This window comes from Poecile atricapillus, chromosome 3 (genome assembly GCF_030490865.1).
Source record: "Poecile atricapillus isolate bPoeAtr1 chromosome 3, bPoeAtr1.hap1, whole genome shotgun sequence".
NCBI classification, from domain to species: Eukaryota; Metazoa; Chordata; class Aves; order Passeriformes; family Paridae; genus Poecile; species Poecile atricapillus.
Genome location: NC_081251.1, coordinates 93,266,778 through 93,285,053, shown reverse-complemented (window position 1 = coordinate 93,285,053; position 18,276 = coordinate 93,266,778).

The following is an 18,276-nucleotide window of genomic DNA, read 5'->3' as shown; positions in this document are numbered from 1 at the left end:
GCATGATTAAGTCTTCAGAAATGCAGCTGTGGTCTCATACAAACTCGGGCATTTTTGACCTTTACTCAGCTAAATAAAAAAAAACCAAACCAACAAGTACTTTAAGGATTCATGTGCAAAGTACATTAAAACTGTCTGACTTGTTGTCCACCCCATGTTTCAGGTCACATACAGGTCACCTGGAGCAAGTACCTTGCATTTTCATCAGTTCAAAATGTGGACTTTTTCCCCCATATTCAGCAGCCTTCAGCAGTAATTTTCCAAAGCCCCATGTTATCTACAGTGTCAGCTGCTCTCTTTACCTGGCCTGGACTCTTTTCCACTTGCATTACATCTGCACTTCTACATACACTCTACTTTTCTCCTGTTTTGCCTTGTTACCTGTAAAATATGTACTCATCTTCTGAGATTAAAGCACAATTGATAACAAGGTGATGTGTCTATGCACCCCAGCCCAACTCAGATTTGGGAGCATAATGTGTCCTATTAAACTAAGGATTATCTTCATCTATCTATACAACGCTGGTCTAAGTAGAGCTACAAGTCCAAAGAATGTAGTTCTATATTAGCCATATTTTTCTACATCTGTATGTTTAAGAAAACTACAGTCTAATGTGCTTGATGTTTCTAAGTGTGTTGAATATATACAACAAACAACCATTAACGAGTTTTAAAACTGATGCTTATTCAGTCCACTCAGTGCTCTTGAATGTGAGCCAACATTAATTCGAGCTCAGTTGATCCTAATAAGTAACTAAGACCCCATTTCATAAACATGCAATTCTAGCTTGTTATTTCTGGCACTGCCATTAAGCAAAAGTCTCTACCGTCAGAATGACAGAATTAAGGGATTAGGGATAAACTGAAAATTGTGAATAATTCACAATTTCTTCCCTCCTCCCCACCAAAGGCAGCTCTAGAGGGGCTCAATAACTGCTCTTAGTTATGCACCTTTTCTTCTGGGAGTTATGCACAGGCATGTGACCTGCCAGTGCAATGAGATTTGCTTGTATGAGTGGAGTCTGTAGGACCAGATGTAATATCTGATACTTTCTTTTCATCATAGGTTCACTAGAACAAAGCACCAATGCCTGCACTATAAAGTACTACTTAGAGTTATCCATCCTGAAGCAGAACTGAAAGCATCTTGGTCCCAACAATATGTATGTCTTTTCAAAAGAAATCTATGACATTTTGAAAGAAAACTATGACTTTTTTTACTAAGATGCAATCAGGGACACAACTTACCTTGGCCCTTTAAGTAATGTAGAACATGTGCTATACTTGTTCCTGAAACAGATTTTCTCTTCAACTTTCCTGATTTTGCAGAAAGATATTTTATAGAGATCCTGCCAAATATGAGAAGCTTTGCAGCAAATTTGCAGGAGATGCATTTTGCCACATAAAATCCAGTAAAATAGTTCACATAGCATTAAAGCAACATAGGCTGCACAACAATTGTGTTTCTCAACGCAGACATTTCTTACTCAACCTTTATCTCTGCCATGCTGCTGGATTTCAAGCAGCTGTTGAAGTTCCAGAGCTGTTTTTCTAAGACATGAGGCTCAGAACCACCCTTTCATGTGCTTGTCCAGTGCCCAGTCACTCTCTGAGCTCATAAGCTCTATGGTGATGTGGAAGAGTAAGAGATAAGGAAACACTTCTCCTCTCTCCTACAGTGAGAATTACTTGTATTCATGAAGTCTGTGTTACTAACACATTCTTTTGCTCAAAGACTGAGCTTTCTTGCTGATGCTAAAATGTTCGTATAATGCTGCTGTATTATTGCACTGTTGTACCAAAACAAAAATAAAAATATGTAGTTAAATTAAAAATTGGGATATTAATGGGCTTATAGACTTGCTGTCTTTATTCAGTGCCAATGAATGGCTGTGCTGTTGGCAGCACTCATTAACATTTCTCAAGTGGTTGTTGATGTCGTTATTATTATGGCATTATGGGCTTTCTTTTTCTTCATGCAAATATTATTTTTAACAAAGCTTGTGGGGAAAATGCTGTGCACACAGCTGTGTGAGGAACAAATTCAGAAAGGGCCAGATCAGTTTGTAAGAGAAATCAGGTGTGTTGCCATTGAGATTTGGGTCAGTAGCAGGGCACCAAGTGACTTGGCTTTCTTGAAAAACAGAGTGAGGCTTTTAATTTCCAAGCAGAATGGGGGAATGCGTGCAACCCACAGAGACTGGAGTCTCTCCAGGCCTATCTAACATAATGAGAGAATTCTTTGTGAAATGCATAAAATGATGACATTTTAGTGGTGAGTGAAATGCTTGATTACTTTTTCCATAACCTAAAATAATTGGAATGTTCTTATGCAATCCCATTCCCGGTGAGGACTAGGAATGTGTAACCTCACCATATATATTCCCGAGAGACATCTCTGGGGCAGAGTGTGGTGATATGGAAAAATGCATTGGAAAGTGTTTTTTAAGCCCCAAGGGAAAGTTATAGGCATGTTCATCTGAGAAAACATCCAGAAGACAAATTCAGAGTCATGGTCACAAGTCTGCAGAGAGAAAAGTTGGTCTGGGCAAGGTTTGCTGAGCTCCTTGGTGGCCACTGAGATAAAGATGAGTGCCTGACAGTCTGGCTTGTCCATGTAGCTGTTTTGTAGAAGGAGACAAGGGACACAATGCCTGCTGGCACCCTGGGACAGGGTGACACAAGCCTGGTCCAGGGGAGTGAGGTTTGGTGCCAATCTGGATGGACTGTCAAAAGGACAGCTTGGCCCTGAGCTGCCTCTTTGAGCACACTCTGTTCCCTGCCACCATCCTGAGGGGAGTCCACATCCATGCTGAGTGCTCCTGGGCTGCTGTAATTTATCCTCAAGTTTGGACATGGAGGATTAAGTGAATGGTCCTCAAGGGATTTTGGTATTTTGCAACACAGTGGAGATTTTAAACACTGTATAATATCTCTGACTAGCAAGGGTTAGCATGATCTTTGACAGAAATTCTTTTCTGGTAGATTGAGAGGCAGGATTTAGCATTTCAGAGGAGTACAGAAAAATGAAAATCTATTAAAATGGTCCTTGGCATTGAAGAGATACATGCTCCTGCAGCAATAGGAGTACTTCTGGGTACTGTGTTTGGGCTTGTATTTCACGTATAGACACCGAATATCTCTGTCACAGTTTAGCATCACACTGACACAAGCCAGAGCCAGCCACAGAAGAAAAGGATAGTCTCTGCCCTGTAGAAATGCCAGCTAGACATTCAGGAGGAATCTCCTGTGTTGAGATTCCCAGTACACAGGGAACTGCATTGGCACATGGAACAGGAATAGATGGGCATTGGGTGATACCAGTTTGAACACCTTGGTGTTGCTTTAAAGGTAGACCCAATCTTTCTCCTCCCAGTAGCATCCTACTCCTGCTAGCAGAGGATTATGTGTACTTAGTCACTGAGGACAGAGAATGCATTGCTCAGCATGGCTGTTTTATCAGACTCATTGGATAGTTCTTTCCTATTTTATGTTGCCTAAATGGAGAAATTTTATTAAAGACTAGTTTGCAAGTGGATTATATTGACCCAGCATTTTGTGGGGACACACAGTACCCAGAGCAGCTGTTTATAATATAGAAACATTTGAGCATTTAAAGCTGGACCAGTTTCATTGTGGAGTTAGACCATGAATAGTTGGTGCAAAGGAGCTGATATCTATAAGAGATTGAAAGACTGGAAAAGGCTGGTAGAAGTTATATATTGACTGAAGATGAGCCAGGCTACATCATGCCTATTCACCAAATTAATTATTTGTTTCAATATTTATAAAAGTGAATAGGAAACAGATGTCAGAACTGGAGATGTTTGTTAGGTTTCTGTAATGGAGAAAGGAGAAAGAGAGAGCAGAAATCAGAATCTCACCATAAGAGAGGAACAGGAAATTAAAATGTCAGACAACTGACAAAGCTGCAGGACCACACACAAATGTAAAGAGTTTTCCCATAGGATCTCCAAAACATTTTAAATGTAAGTCTTTTATCTTTTGCCACCTAGAAATCAGAATAAAGTAGGTTTTCTTTTTTTTTTATTTTTTTTTCTTGAGACGAAAATCTAAACATACACCCTCAATGCAGTTAGAATACAGTGTATTGAAAATTTTATTTGGAAACTTCTCTAAGTAGTTTGGAAAAGTCCTACAGATATATCTAACGAGAAGACAGAAAAGAGCAGGAATGGAAGTTGCTGATTTGTGTATTGAGTACCCACATCCTTGTCAGGAAGAATTCTTAGTCTTTATTCTGCAAAGACTGATGGTGTGGCCAGCAAAGGCCTTGCAGATTGGGGTCATCAGGGGTGTGCTTGTCCTCTGCACTTATTAAGGGCACCTGGGGCTTGTGGTCTGTCCTTGAATTTGGCTGCATTGAAATTAATTTCCCCTGATGTGCAAGATGTGGGCAAGAGAGTCCTGCAGGCATGAGGGGCATCTTTACAGTGTATGTTCTACCTAGAATGTTGGAGTGGGGGAGGATGAAAACAAGGGGGTAAAAAGATTGGGAGTTTTCATATTGAATAGATTTAGTGGAATTGTGGCAGTTGTATTAATTGAGGGTCAGGGATCCTGAATTCATGTGGGATTCTGATAGTCCATCTGCAGCCAGCACACACAGAAATCTATTCTCCATGCATGCCAGTAGAAGAGAGATCTGGAAAAGCCAAGTTGTACTTCACAGAAATCTGTTTGTGCTGCATCATTACCTGAATCAACAGGATTTCAAAAGAGGTTGGGAATCCCTATACACTTACTGCTCTCTTCCCTGCTCAGAATTGCTTCTAGTTTTCAGTATCCTTAGGAACACAGGGAGATATGTGTTTTGTCCAGTAGCCTTCCTAGATGGAACTGTTTGCTGCCACTCTAATAATCACTGCTTCTTTAGCTGACCCTTGCTTATGTCTCTTCATGTTCAGCAGTCATCACTGAGTAAGGGCTGTCTGCTGACCTTTCCTTCAATAGTGCATTCTGAGCCAACTGTGCTGCTCTGCTGAGATATGGATTTTTTTTTTCCTTCTGTCTTTTTTTTCTGTCTTGTGGTGGGGTTTTCTATGTCTCACTTTGACTTTGGCCAAATGCCTCACAAGCTATAGACTCTGAATGCCTGCCTTATTTGGAGAAGTACTTTCAGTTGGCTTGACCTCCCAGTAAGCTTTCTACTCTCCTTTGACCTGCTTCTGCCTTGCCAGTCTCTGTATTAAGCTTTTTTCCTCTCTTTCATTGTATAAGTTCACTCATCCTTCTTGCTTACACCCAAAATAGAAGAAAAAAGTTGAGTAGCTGCTGCTAACCCTTGCCCAGTCCTTCTGCTGGTGTTTGATGTTCACCCCAGGGACAATGAATTTGCAAGTTCCTATTCACACCACGTCAGCAGATGCTGCTGCTGAGGATTATCCTGTAACTTGTAAAATAGCTTTTTTGGACAGGTCTGCCTCAGAAAACTGTTGCCCACTGCATTTTAGCATTGATTGGCAAATCTAGCCCTTTGCAAGCAGGCTCTATAGTCCCTGAGAAACAGTCTGTTCTGTCTTCAGCTTCCAAGAGTCAGCTGTTTGGGTTAGTATTGCAGAATAGGACTATAATTTTAGAAGTAAATGCTGATCCCTCAGTTGGATCAATGAGATCAAGGTTGAGCCTTTTAGATCAACTGCAGACCACAATCTGCCAGAAAAATGACTTTGCAGCTAGCTCTTCCTCCAGCTAGCAGTGAGTAAGCCACAAGAACAAAGTGAGGAGCCGAACTTGGCATGGTAAAGTCCTTGGCCAATGACAATAAGATACCTGCAAAGAAGATGGGTTTTGTGATTTCCCCTGTATTTGCTTTCAAAAGGAGAAGCATTGGAAAGGGAGGTGAAATAATGCAAATCAATGGTGCAGCAGTTCAGGAACAAGCAGAGTGGCAGATGGATTCATTCTTTATTCATATCTTTTATTTTTTATTTGATCTAAAAGGGGAGTTTTCTGGAAAGACATGGCTTTTTATGGCACTTGTACACAGGTACTGTGGGAGCAGCAAATATATTTGGTTTTAGCTGACTGCTAAAAGGAGGACTTAGCACTTAGCTTTTGCATTTCTGCCTTCCTCCAAACACTGGGAGTTTTACCATGTGCTTCTTTGGCAGGTAGGTATCTCAGGAACCTGGTAGTTCCCAAAGATCTGAATGAAGCTTATCTGAAGTTACCATTTACTGGGCATGCGATGAAATCAGCGATGTTCAGGTGAGGGACACTAGGAATCTGTGTCTTTGCTATTCCCTGAGTGAAATGAGACTCACCTGTGAAGCAGCATTCAAAGGGGGTTTGTTGTACAATTTTAATTTACTTTTCTGACACTGCTTCTGATAAAGCCAGATCTAAATTAATCTCAGGGGCTACTCCAAAGGTGAGTTATATTTAGCCCATTGAATTTGTGACTTAAAGGCTAAAAGAAGATGTACATGTTACAGAAGTGTTGCCTGTGACTGACTGAAGAATAAAAATCACTCATTCTCCCCCAGAGAGTAACAGAATGGGTAAAGTTGGAGGGGTCCTCAGTGCGTCATTTGGTTCAACCTCCCTGCTCAAGCAGGGTCCCCATAATGAACAGTGCAAAAAATGGCATCCAAGCTTATTTTTTCAAAGATCTGGCTGAAACAAAAGGGCAGTCTGGAATAAATCTTAAATCTCTTCTTCTCCTCTCCACTTAACTGAATCCTGACATGTGTTTCATTGCCATTATTCCTGCCTTTCTCCCCACCATTGTGCTGCTGTAAAGCACAGAGAATTGTCACTGTGATGGACAGGACATGAGCAGGAGTGACCTGGTAAGGCCCAGTCTGGTGAAGGAGAAATGCACTGGAAGACAGGGAAGAAGGGTCAGCATCAGCCAATATCCAAGGAACTGATGCCTTTTTCAGAGCTGTGCTTATCCCTACTCTCAAAGCAAGCCTTTCACAGTGCTTCCCTCACCTGCAAGCCTTGCAAAGCCCAGCCTCTGGTGGGCTGCCTCCCTTTGCATCAGTCCCCACGTTACCACACAGCCGCTGCTGTCTGTGTGGTCTTTGGAATTCACACGGCTTGGTGGCAACCAGTAGGGAGGGAAAATAACGTGTTTTATTTATTTAGAGTCAAGCACAGTTTAAAGTCCATTCTAAATAAATAAAAACTCTTAGCCAGATTTATATAAATAAAAAAGCAGATTTTCCCCGTCTCTTTTGGCTGCTGTTGAACAGCATCAGTTTCAAGACCACACAAGGAGCTGTGTCGACAGCTCAGAAATGTGCAGGAAAGGCAGAGGTAGGAGGGGTTCAAAGGACCTTGATAACTTGCTTTGGGCTTCTAATGCATGGAGGTTCCCTGTGGATGTTAAGGAGTAGCCCTTTCACTGGGGTGAGTTAAAATGTTAGAAGAAAACTGTGAATATCTTAGGTCTTTAACAGAGGACTATTTCTATAAATGACCAGTTTTTCTTCAGATGGTTCATCCACTCTACCAAGGCATCTGTACAAATGGTAGGATTAGTTAGCACAAGTGAGCACTATTTTCTCTGTCTCTTAGTATAGCTTAGAGGTGACAGAGCACCAGTGAAAAGCATAGATTTGAGGAAAAAACGTTTTATTCTTAGGAGGCTGATCACATTTGGCTTTTAGGGCTTGGGTCTGTGTTACACAAAGGTTCCCAGTTTCCATCAAATGGTTCTCCCACACAGGTGCTGACAGTGTCGTCTCTCCTGTTACAGCCATCACTTAGGGAAACTCCAAGCATGGTTTAATTTTCTTGGGAATGAAATGTATTATGTCTGCACAAGGTTTCAGATCTCTCCTCACTTGCAGACCTGCCAAGATATCAGGAAGGGTGACAAGCAGCTGCTGTGTGGAGCACCTGGGTTTTGTTACTCCAGATGAGAGATTGTAACAGGCCTTAAATAGTTATCTGCTATAAATGGCTTCTCCTTGAAGCAGCATTTGCTGTGTTGCTCATGGATAAGGATGGGCTGGAGAACATGATTCTGCTGGCTGCAAGATTAGGCTGAGAACAAAAAGAGCCCAATTAATGATTGTTATTTTGTGGCTGGTCAGAGGCCACTACAATCCTGACAAGGAAAATCAAAGAAACACTTTGCAAAGCAAAGCTTTTCTCACAGTTCATTACCTCTTTCATATTCTGAACTTCCTCGTGCTGGCGGACAAAATGACCAACAGATGTTAGTCACATTGAGGAAAAATTTCAAAGAATAATTTTTTAAACATGTCCTTTTATAGCTTACTTTACCCACTTTATATATTATATTTAAAGTTATGTACAGTCATATATGCCACAATACTTTGGGTTGTCTTGTTTTGTTAGTAAAACATCAGCTCACTTTTCTCTTCCCACTTAATGACACAGCTGGGGTCACAGCTTGTCAAAGGCAATGGTGTCAGAACTCCTAAACATCTTCCCTAAACCTTTATCCTGAAGGAAGTTAGTATATCTCAGGGCTGTATTGCTTTGTGGTCCAGTTAGCAGTAAAATGACATTTTCTTTGTGCAGATTAAGTCATGATACGACTTCTACTTCTGCCATGCCAACCTGCAGATGGTTGCTTCATCTCCTAGAGACCTCTGATGCAGCAAATGGTCTTTGTCCCAGCCCACTCAAGCCAGAGACATGGAGAGTTTCCCTCCTGGCTCAGGGAGTCTTCCTCCTTGAGAACACTCCATGCCTCACTATGAAGGGCAGATACTTTGAAAATGCTACTTAAGAATCATTATTCTATTTATGATTATTCATAATCATAAATATGATTATTCGTATCAGTTAAGCAGCAATTCTCACTAGTTCTTACTAGCTTTGAAGGTATCCAAAGTGGGCACTTGGTGGTGGTCTTGGCAGTGCTGGGTTAATGTTGGATCTTGATGATACAGTTCTTTTCCAGCCTAAATGATTCTATAATTCCCTGATGCAGGAACATAGATAGTGTGCAATAGGCTCACATTGCCTTCTTGCATCAATTTCAAGGCCCTACAAGTCTACAATTGTTCCATGCATAGGGGACAGGATTCCATTTTTATGTGTGCATATTATTAGTTCAGGAAATTTTGCTGCTTTTTGAAAAGCTGAATTTAGGAGAGCTAGGACAGATAGTGCAAAGTACTTTCAAACCTGAATTACACTGATTTTTTTTTCTTATTTTTTTAAAAAAAATTGTTGAAATATTTCCATTATGAGTGTAAAACATCAGTGGCAATGCATTGTATGTGCAATAAACAGCTTTTTGAATTTATTAAATAACCCAGCCTTGCAACTTGACCAGCCATAAGTTCATTTATCGTGTTGCAAGCTGAGTTGCAATGAAGGATATCACTTACTTATCACAGCACTCTAAGTAATCACATCAGAGGTTATTAATTTTCACAACAGAGAATAAAAAATATGTATCTGATTTTTAAATCTCAATAGTAATATGAGATGTTTAGGCCTTGTATATAATTTTTTAATGAATTTTTATGAATTTTTATGAATTTTTTGATGAATTTTGATGAATTATTTTCTAAAAATGGTAGAACTGAACAAGAAGCAGGTGGTTCTATGCCTCTTTTATTGGTGACTATAAAATATCACACTATCTGTCAAGAATGGGCTCCTGGAGAAATTCTGTGCCATTTTACACAGAACAGCAACAAATCTAAGTCTTGAGAATCTCAGAGAGATGGAGCTATTCTTTCATTTTAAATATTTTACTGGAATTCAGTGTAAATGTTAGTTCTGAAGCATAAGAAAAATTTTAAGGAAAAAAAAATAAAATCCTGTGGGAGGCTGTGTTTTAGGAGAATAAACATAATTATCTGTGTGACTGTAGGCAGACTAATCTGGTACTGATTGTGAACAGAAAAATTAAAATCTTCTTAGGACATACAATTAGCTAGAGGTTAGAAAGTAATTGCTGTCAATGAAGATTGTATTTAAATCTAATTTCATATTTTGTGGCCAAAATTAAATGTGATGATCAGCTGCTCACTTAATAAACTAGACTGAGATAATTAGTAGGAGATAAAAGCACTCCATATTGCAAGAAGTGTCTGTGAAAAGGTTATCATCATCATCATAATAAGGGTAAAAAAGAGTTTTTTCATCAGGAAATCAGTCTGGCTGATTGCTAGTCCAGTGCTATAAAATTGACTTTTTTTCCCAGTTATTTGTAAAATATTATATTATATTATATTATATTATATTATATTATATTATATTATATTATATTATATTATATTATATTATATTATATTATATTATATTATATTATATTATATTATATTATATTATATTATATATTATCTAAAAGAGTTATTTTGATGTTTTGTTCTGGTAGGACCTTCTTGCAAACTATGGGGTACTCTTTGATACTGGTATGTTTGGAAGAACAGAAAATTTATCACAGACCCATGTGAGCAAAAAGGCCTGTATTTAAGAAGAAGAAGAGTCTCCATGGAAGACTTCTGCATGCTAGAAATTAGTGATCCTGAAAGTTTTAGAGTTCCTTGTAGTCACCTAATTTAACATAAGCTTTTAGGCTGCTTTTAGGAGCATGACTTCTGTATTGTGTGGGTGAGTGGGAGAAAACTGTATAGGGTTGGAGAGCTGATTATTCTTATGGATAGGACTGATGGGACTGATAGGACTCTTTGTTAGAAAAGCAGGTTAATTTCTGGTATCTGTTAACAAAGAGGATCATAAACCAAGGAAATACGTGGAAAAAAATCCCAGGGATGCTTTTAAGGGTCTAGTGATAATAGAGATGTTTAAGACTCTCAAATACACAGTGTATAGCATGCCAATATATATATAATAATATTGGTGCTATAATATATATATTATAGTATTTGTGTTGTATATATTATAACTGGTGTTGTAATTTGATCTGTAAATGTATGAACATTTTTATAAAGGAGTACATACGTAATATGAGCCTGTGTGTTTGGGAGGTTTGTGGTAACATGCCTCCTTCTCAATTACAATAGCATTCATTTAAAAATCTCAGACACTTAAAAGAACAAATTAATTCTTCTATCAAGCTGTTGTGATTCAGCTTGCTCTACCTGGCATGGTATTTCTGTGCTTAAAATGCAGCAGCACTTGGTGTGACTGGTATTGTGTACACAGCTCTAGCAGCAAACAGGCTTCTCTGATCTGTTGCAAAATGGACAGTAGGGTTTGGCCCCCTAAAATTTAGTATGTCAGATCTAAAATAATTTTAAAAGGAATTCACGTGTCTTCTCCTCCTCCGCACTGCCTGTAACCCGAGAGCATCCATGTGGCTAAGAATACAGACTTCTCTTCTCTAAATTGAAGACGTTCTGCTCATACCACTGGAGAAACAAACTAAAAAATAAGGCAACCAGATGTTAAAAAATGTTGAAAGTTCCTTTTTTTGGAAAGGTAGCTATGTTAAATAAACATTAAAATGCTATTTTTTCTATATAACTATTCATTTTAATGTCACCTCAAGAGTTCATCCAAGGGTCTTTGGGTCACTTGGGAGAATGTACAGTATATTTTGGCTTCACAGACTTCAACTTGCTACAAAGGGCTAATTCTTCCAATTAATGAAATAAATGTTGCTGATGTAGATGGATTGACAAATCAGTTCAAAGGCTAGTTTGTCCAGGCAGATGGCAAGTCTGATAGAGCTAGAATGCATCAAGAGGCCTCCCCTGGCAGGAAGAGGAGCCCCTGGAAGAACAAGATACAGTAACCATTCACCCCCATTCACATGGTGGCGATTTTTCTGCCCAAGCAGAACTGTGACAAAACCAGAGTGTGAAGCCTTCGTGTCCCATAAGACTTTCAACAGGGCTTCTTGTTTAGGGCAAAAGAAACCCATTCAGACAAGATACTCAGACAAGCTAAGGTGGCTGTCGGTCTGCAAATCTCTATTTGGTATACTGCAGTTTGATGTAGAAAAGCAGGTTAATTTATGGTGCCTGGTAAGGAAAGGTGAGCATAAACCAAGAAAATATGAGCAAATAATTCAAGGGAATGCTCTGAAGTTTATTGATACTTGCTCTATGATTAGATGGTGGAAAGTTAAACAGAGCAAGGAAGCTAAAGGGACAATATCAAGGTTACAACTCTTTTCATGTGGGTAAAACACTATTGGAAAGAACACGTTTTCCTTTTGAAAATACATTCCTCTCTTTGGGACAGCATTCTGAAGTAGCCGCATTCTAATACAGTTTACAACAGTTTATGAGAGCAGATGCATTGCGGTGTTGGTATTTCAGGGGAGGATCAGCTCCGTGGATTAATGCATTCACGTGCTTCAGCGATGATGGAGGTGGGTTACCGCACGCCTGGGACCCTCTGTAGGGCATGCTGATGTCTGGCTGCAGTTTCTGAGCTTTACAGCTTCAGCTAACTAATGTGATAGCCCCTGTGTTTCCAGACAGGAAATAACACTCGCTGTCAGCTGTGCTGGATGTGGTGATGGAAGGCGTGTTCCTGCCTTCATACCTATAGACATAAAAGGACTCACAGGTTTTGAGGCTCTCAGCTGGTGCCCATCAGGGTAACGTCAGAGGGTGTAAGGTGATACAGGATGTTGCACACTGCAGTAACCTGGATCTGCCACAAGTGGCTGGAAGTGCGCTACCTGGTGTGCCACAGTCAGATCTCCCACACCACAGTGCTCAGGCAGGTCCTTGCCAGAGCACAAGGATGATGTAGCAAACGCAGGGATCCAGCTTGCTGGAGCTAAGCTGCTTTTCTTCCCCATGTATTGTTTGAGCCTGCTCAGCTCTCTGTATTCTGTGCTGTGCTAGATTCCAAAGATAAAGATCACAGTTGGGCAGAGGGCAACCATCCCTGCAGTGGAAGTAACATTTGTGGTCTTAAAGTCTAGCTCAGTGAAAATAATAACTCCAAGTCATGGAATTGAATTGCTTTGCTACTGTATGAGCTTTAATGTAAATTAGCTATGTGAGGGGATATCTGTGCAAAAGTAGTTGAACTTCCAAATCCTAATTGGACATTACTCCATGGGGAAATACTGGACCTCAGTGTATGTAGATGGGGGGATTTTTTTCTTTCTTCCTGTTTATGCAGAGGTGCTTGTGGAGGCAGTCTTATTTTGTGTCACTTGGAGCTCAAATGAGCTGCAGAACAGTGCAGTATTATAGATAGCTGGCTGTTCACTGAGCTCTGGAAGGCTGAATCACCTCTTTTTAAAATACGTGTTTTCATTGATAGTAAAATTTGACTTTTCTAAAGAAAAATGTCAGGAATGCATGTAAGAAACTTGCTTATCATTAATGTTCTGGTAGCAGCTTAGTGATAAAAGCAATTATATTTGCAGTACATATGGATAACCTCTTATAAAGTATTGTTTAGAGAGCCCAGGAGAGAAATCTATGCAACACTCCAATGCAAGAATTTTGCTATCCCTTCTCTTAGGAGAAAGGTAGGCAAAGAAAGTAATTTGCTGTTTTGGGAGGAATCTATTTACCTTCCAAGAATTACCTATCAGGGATTGATTACTACCATAAGCCTATCTGCTGCTGCAGAGTGTTTGCTTTGTTTCTTAAAGAGAAAACAAAATGTGGTGGTATATCTCAAACGCATGGGACATGAATAGTATGGACTTGCATTAAAAAGACTGCTTTTCTGGGCTGAATTTATAGATAGATGTTAAGAAAGCAGCCAAAAAGCATATGCACCAGAGAAGTTTGTGTGCTTGATAGTATGTAAGATGCTTAAATTTTTCTTCATTTTTATTTATTTTTTTTTAATTCTTAGGCTGAATAAAATGCAATCCCATTTTTTTTCCATCCATGCTCTGTCTACAGATTGCTCCAGAATTTCCGTGCCTTCAACCTAATTTCTCTCTCTCTCTCTCTCTCTTTTCTTTTTCTCCATCCAAACTCTTCCAAGAGCAAAGAGGATAGTTGCTGGGATGTGATGAAGGCTCTGAAAGGAAAAAATAAATTAATATCTAATGGGCTTCTCCTCCTACTCTGCATACAGGAAGTCTTAAGGAGACCACAGGACACTATCAATACTGCCTCCCAACACATTCTGGATCCCAAGAACCCTTCCTATTCCTCTACAGCCTCTAATAACTTCACTTAAAATAAAACTCCTAGTTTGGTGTTTCTTGTGTGAAATAATTGGTGGTCTCTGGAAGGTGCAAACTGATGAATTCCCTCAATTCGTCTTAATGTCTGAAAGAGCTGCAATTGTAAGATGATTTTTGGGGGCTATTTAAGGGCAGCCTGCTTTAATTAATATCCAAAGGATTCAGCTCTTGGCATCTGCTGTTTTATACTGTTAAACAAACTGCTGTATGCTTGGTGGCACCTTTCTTGCCAAGGGTACCCTACTGATGTGGTTTCTATCTGGCCTACATAATAAGGGAGAGTCAGTAAAATGCTAGCACTTACTGCATTGTCATCTCAGTGAATATTCCTTAGCAAATGACAGATTTAGGGTTACCTTACATTTCTCAGTTCAGGCAGCAGAGGTGAGGACTACCATGTGGAAGAATACTCTCCTGGACAGGGCAAGCATCTTCTCCTGGCTGTAGCTGTCTTGTGTGTCCTCCCTCCGCTTCACCAGACAGCTCTGAGATACCTGACCAGCTGACAAAAAGGTGAATGTTCAATGTGCACAGATGAGATTTATTTCTGAACTTTGAAGTGCCAACTTGTTTTGCTGTGATTAACAAGGAAAGAAACTCTTGAGCCTTGTGGCTAAGAAAGGAGTGATAGCACTTTATCTGCACTGTGCTAAGCATTTCTTTGTCCTGTACAAGAGAAAATATCTGTTTAGATCTCACTGAAAGCAGCCAGAAAACTCTTGTCACTATATCATATTAGCTTTGATCTGGTGTACTTGATTATGGTTTTTGTTTTGGTTTATTACAGGCTCTCAATTTTCCTTCTTTGCTCTAAAAGCTATACTGAGAATATTGAATCACTTTTCTCCATATCAGTGAATCTGCTTATTGACATCCTGTTAGAGGCCTGTGCAAATAGTCTTCAAAAAGGAATAAATGAAAGACACCGGTGAAAAGCAAAGTTTGACCAGAGGGCAAAGTTCTGTCAAAAACACTTTATCTTTCTTTGTTACTGAGACATGACCAGATGTTTGTTTATAACAAAGTGCCTGCATTGGGATCTTTCAAAGCCCAGATGAGGAAAACTGTATCTAATTGCTTCTAGGGCTGCAGTCATGTCCTAGCAGCAACCTGGGTCGATGTGTCCTCAAATCCTGTGTCTGGAGATTCTGGGAGTGGAATAAAAGTGTCTGTGTCTTTGCTGAAAGGAGATAGGGCTGTCAGTTCAGGCACACACTAAACATCTGCTCTGCCTTAGCCCTGTGGTTTAACTAGATTAAAATGCCACATTAAAATGATCATCAGTCAATCAGAACACTTCCTCACTCTGAGGAACATAACATCACGCTCAGTGCTGCAGTTTCCAGGGAAGTCAATGTGTCATGCTAGGAGGAAAGAAAAATCAGAGCAGTGAAATGTTTCACAAATTGTGGTTTGTTTGGCCTGTGTGACATCACAGACTAATGTTTAACCTAGGATCAAGCAACTTGGAATTTGTTCTCCTAAACAAATCTAGCTAATAATTTGGAGTAATAATTTTTATTATTTATTTTATTATTTTAATCTTGGCTCTTAACTCTAGCTAGCAGAATGAAATATAATTAATGTTCTAGTTTTGGGAGAGTTTCCAATCAATAAATCTGTATCACAGACCACAAATTTGTGTTGTTTCAGTGGCACAGAGATCATTTTCCTTTTATTTAAACCCCCGGATAGCTATTAAAGACTACCAGACTACAGGTCTTATAAATTACAGAAGTAGTAATTGCCAGGAAAGCTCTGTTTTATTAATAAAAAGAAAGTAAATTCTAAAAGAAAAAGCAACCCAGACAAATTAAGGTAACCCCCGTCAGCTGGCTTTTAGCTGTGAGATAGTTTTCTGTGGCAAAGGATTATTTCTATAAACAATATACATTTTGCTAACAGTTATGTAAATATTGCTGTGAAGTACCTTATGTGATGATTGGCAAGGCCTTTTGCTGTATAGATTATGCATTACTTAGAATTAAGTGCCTTCTTACATTTATTAAGGCATTTAAACAATTTGGTTTTGGTTATTTTAATGAAGCAGAGAAGGTAGAAATGCATATTTTCTTTTGCACAGTTCATGTGGCAATATAATTTCTGAAGTCTATTTAATGTGGACCAACCATAAATGTATTCATCATGTGAAGCACAGTGTTCATGAAAAAAAAAAATCTATAACTCAAGTTACAGCAAGCTGATGTCCCCTTTCAGAAACACTCACTGCATGTTGAGGAAGCATCTGGTGCAATTTGGGCTTTTTTTGTCAATTAATTTAATAACCAAATGTGGAAAAGGGCTTACTGCAAGTATTTCAAAATTTTGCTGATGGAAGTTACAGATATGAATTGAGAGACTGGAATCAAGGGACAGATTATGGCTTTTTGGAGCCTGAAGTACATTATAGCCCATGGATCCTGAGTGCTTCTCCTGCCCCCTTCTCGTTCCTTCCCTCTCACACCCCTGGAACTGCAGTGGGAGGAAGGCTTCCTTCTTGGGAAGCATCTGTGACCCTTTTCCTTTGCAGACAGGGAATTTCTTGGAAGACCAGACAGCTGTGCTTCCAAGGCTTGGCTTGGCCTGGCCTGTTGCACCTTTCTCTGAGTAATATTTGACCACTCCTTTATTGGGGTGATGCAGAAAGGGTCCTTGCAGTGACAACTCTTACTGAGATGCATGAATATCAATATTGCAGAGCTTAAAAAGACCACACTACATTGGCTAAATGTCATGCTGTCAACTTAAAAAAAAAAATTTGCGCTAGATTAATTTGAAAAATAATAATAATAATAAAAAAATGATAATCCAGTATTATCAGATGATCTCAGGATCAGGAATGTTAAGAACAGCATTTAGGTGTCTGCACATTAACCTCTCCTACCTGTAGCCACTCCAAAAAGTCACATTTACAGGCAACAATGTCATTCTGTGTAAAGTTCTGAGGAGGAAAGCTCTGTTTCTTAAGGGAAGGTGATGATTAATACACTGTAAATTACCCCTGAACTTGCTTTGTGATACCTTCTCTATGCTGTCACAACTTGTTCAGTGTTTTACTGACACTTGAGAATTTCAGAAAAGCATGCAGTAATTACAGTATATTATCATCTGCATTTCTGATACATAAGCTCTCATAAAAAACCTCCTAAACAATTTCTTGGGGTTTTGGCTTCAAGTATTGCTGCAAAGAACATCATTTGTATGTGAACTTCAGCTGGATATGGTAACACCTTGTAAAGTACTTTAACATGACAGAAATATTTAAATAAAATTTGCAGTTTGTTTCAGAGATCTTCCCTTTAGGAGTAAATTCAGCCCCTAGATTGAGACTCTTTTCTCTGTATAAATTTAGATCTGCAGGGTTAACATTTCTTCATGGTGGAATTTAATTGCTTTAAAAGGAAAAACTACAATATTGCTGCTCATCTACAGTGACTTTCCTAGCCTTTGGAAAGTACATGTATTTACAACTAAGCATCAGGAATGCTCTATTCTGTCTATTCTGTCCCATATTTTTGTTTTTGTCCCATATGTTTGTTATGTCCATCAACAAGCAAAAAAAAATCTCCAGTATTCAGTCTTTCTCAGTATTTATATCTCATTTTCATCCCACCCTTTCACCTTTGGCTTTGGTCTTCTTTCACTTTGGCCAGTTTATTTACAACCATTAAACAGAAATGCTGCTGCTCCTGCTTCACAGCTCAGCAGACAGGGAATGGTGGGTTGCCATGCTGGGCCATGCCTGTTCAGCCCCTGCTGCTGGTGACATTTGTTATAATTGAGCTCTATCCATCATACCTCTCAAACCTCTCTGAATGAAGTCTGTCCAGTAAAGCCAGACTCTTAAAATGGTTGTGAACACTACAGGTTTCTTACATTTCTCTCTATCTAGCCATTTAAGCAGAACTGATTTCCACAATATCTTTCTTAAACCCAACATAATCCAGCACTCTCAAACCTGATGTAATCGTTCAGGTCCTGAACAGGACCTAGGATTCTCAAGTGATTCACTGAAATGTCATGTATTTTCAAGCCCCAAATAGAGGCTTTGTTTTAAAAACAACTAAAATAATAAAAGTGGGAAAAAGAAGATACTAGAACAGACTAGATTCTGTGCACATAGTTTGGAAATATCTGTATGGAATGCATCACTCCTAACTAAATGTCTACATCAT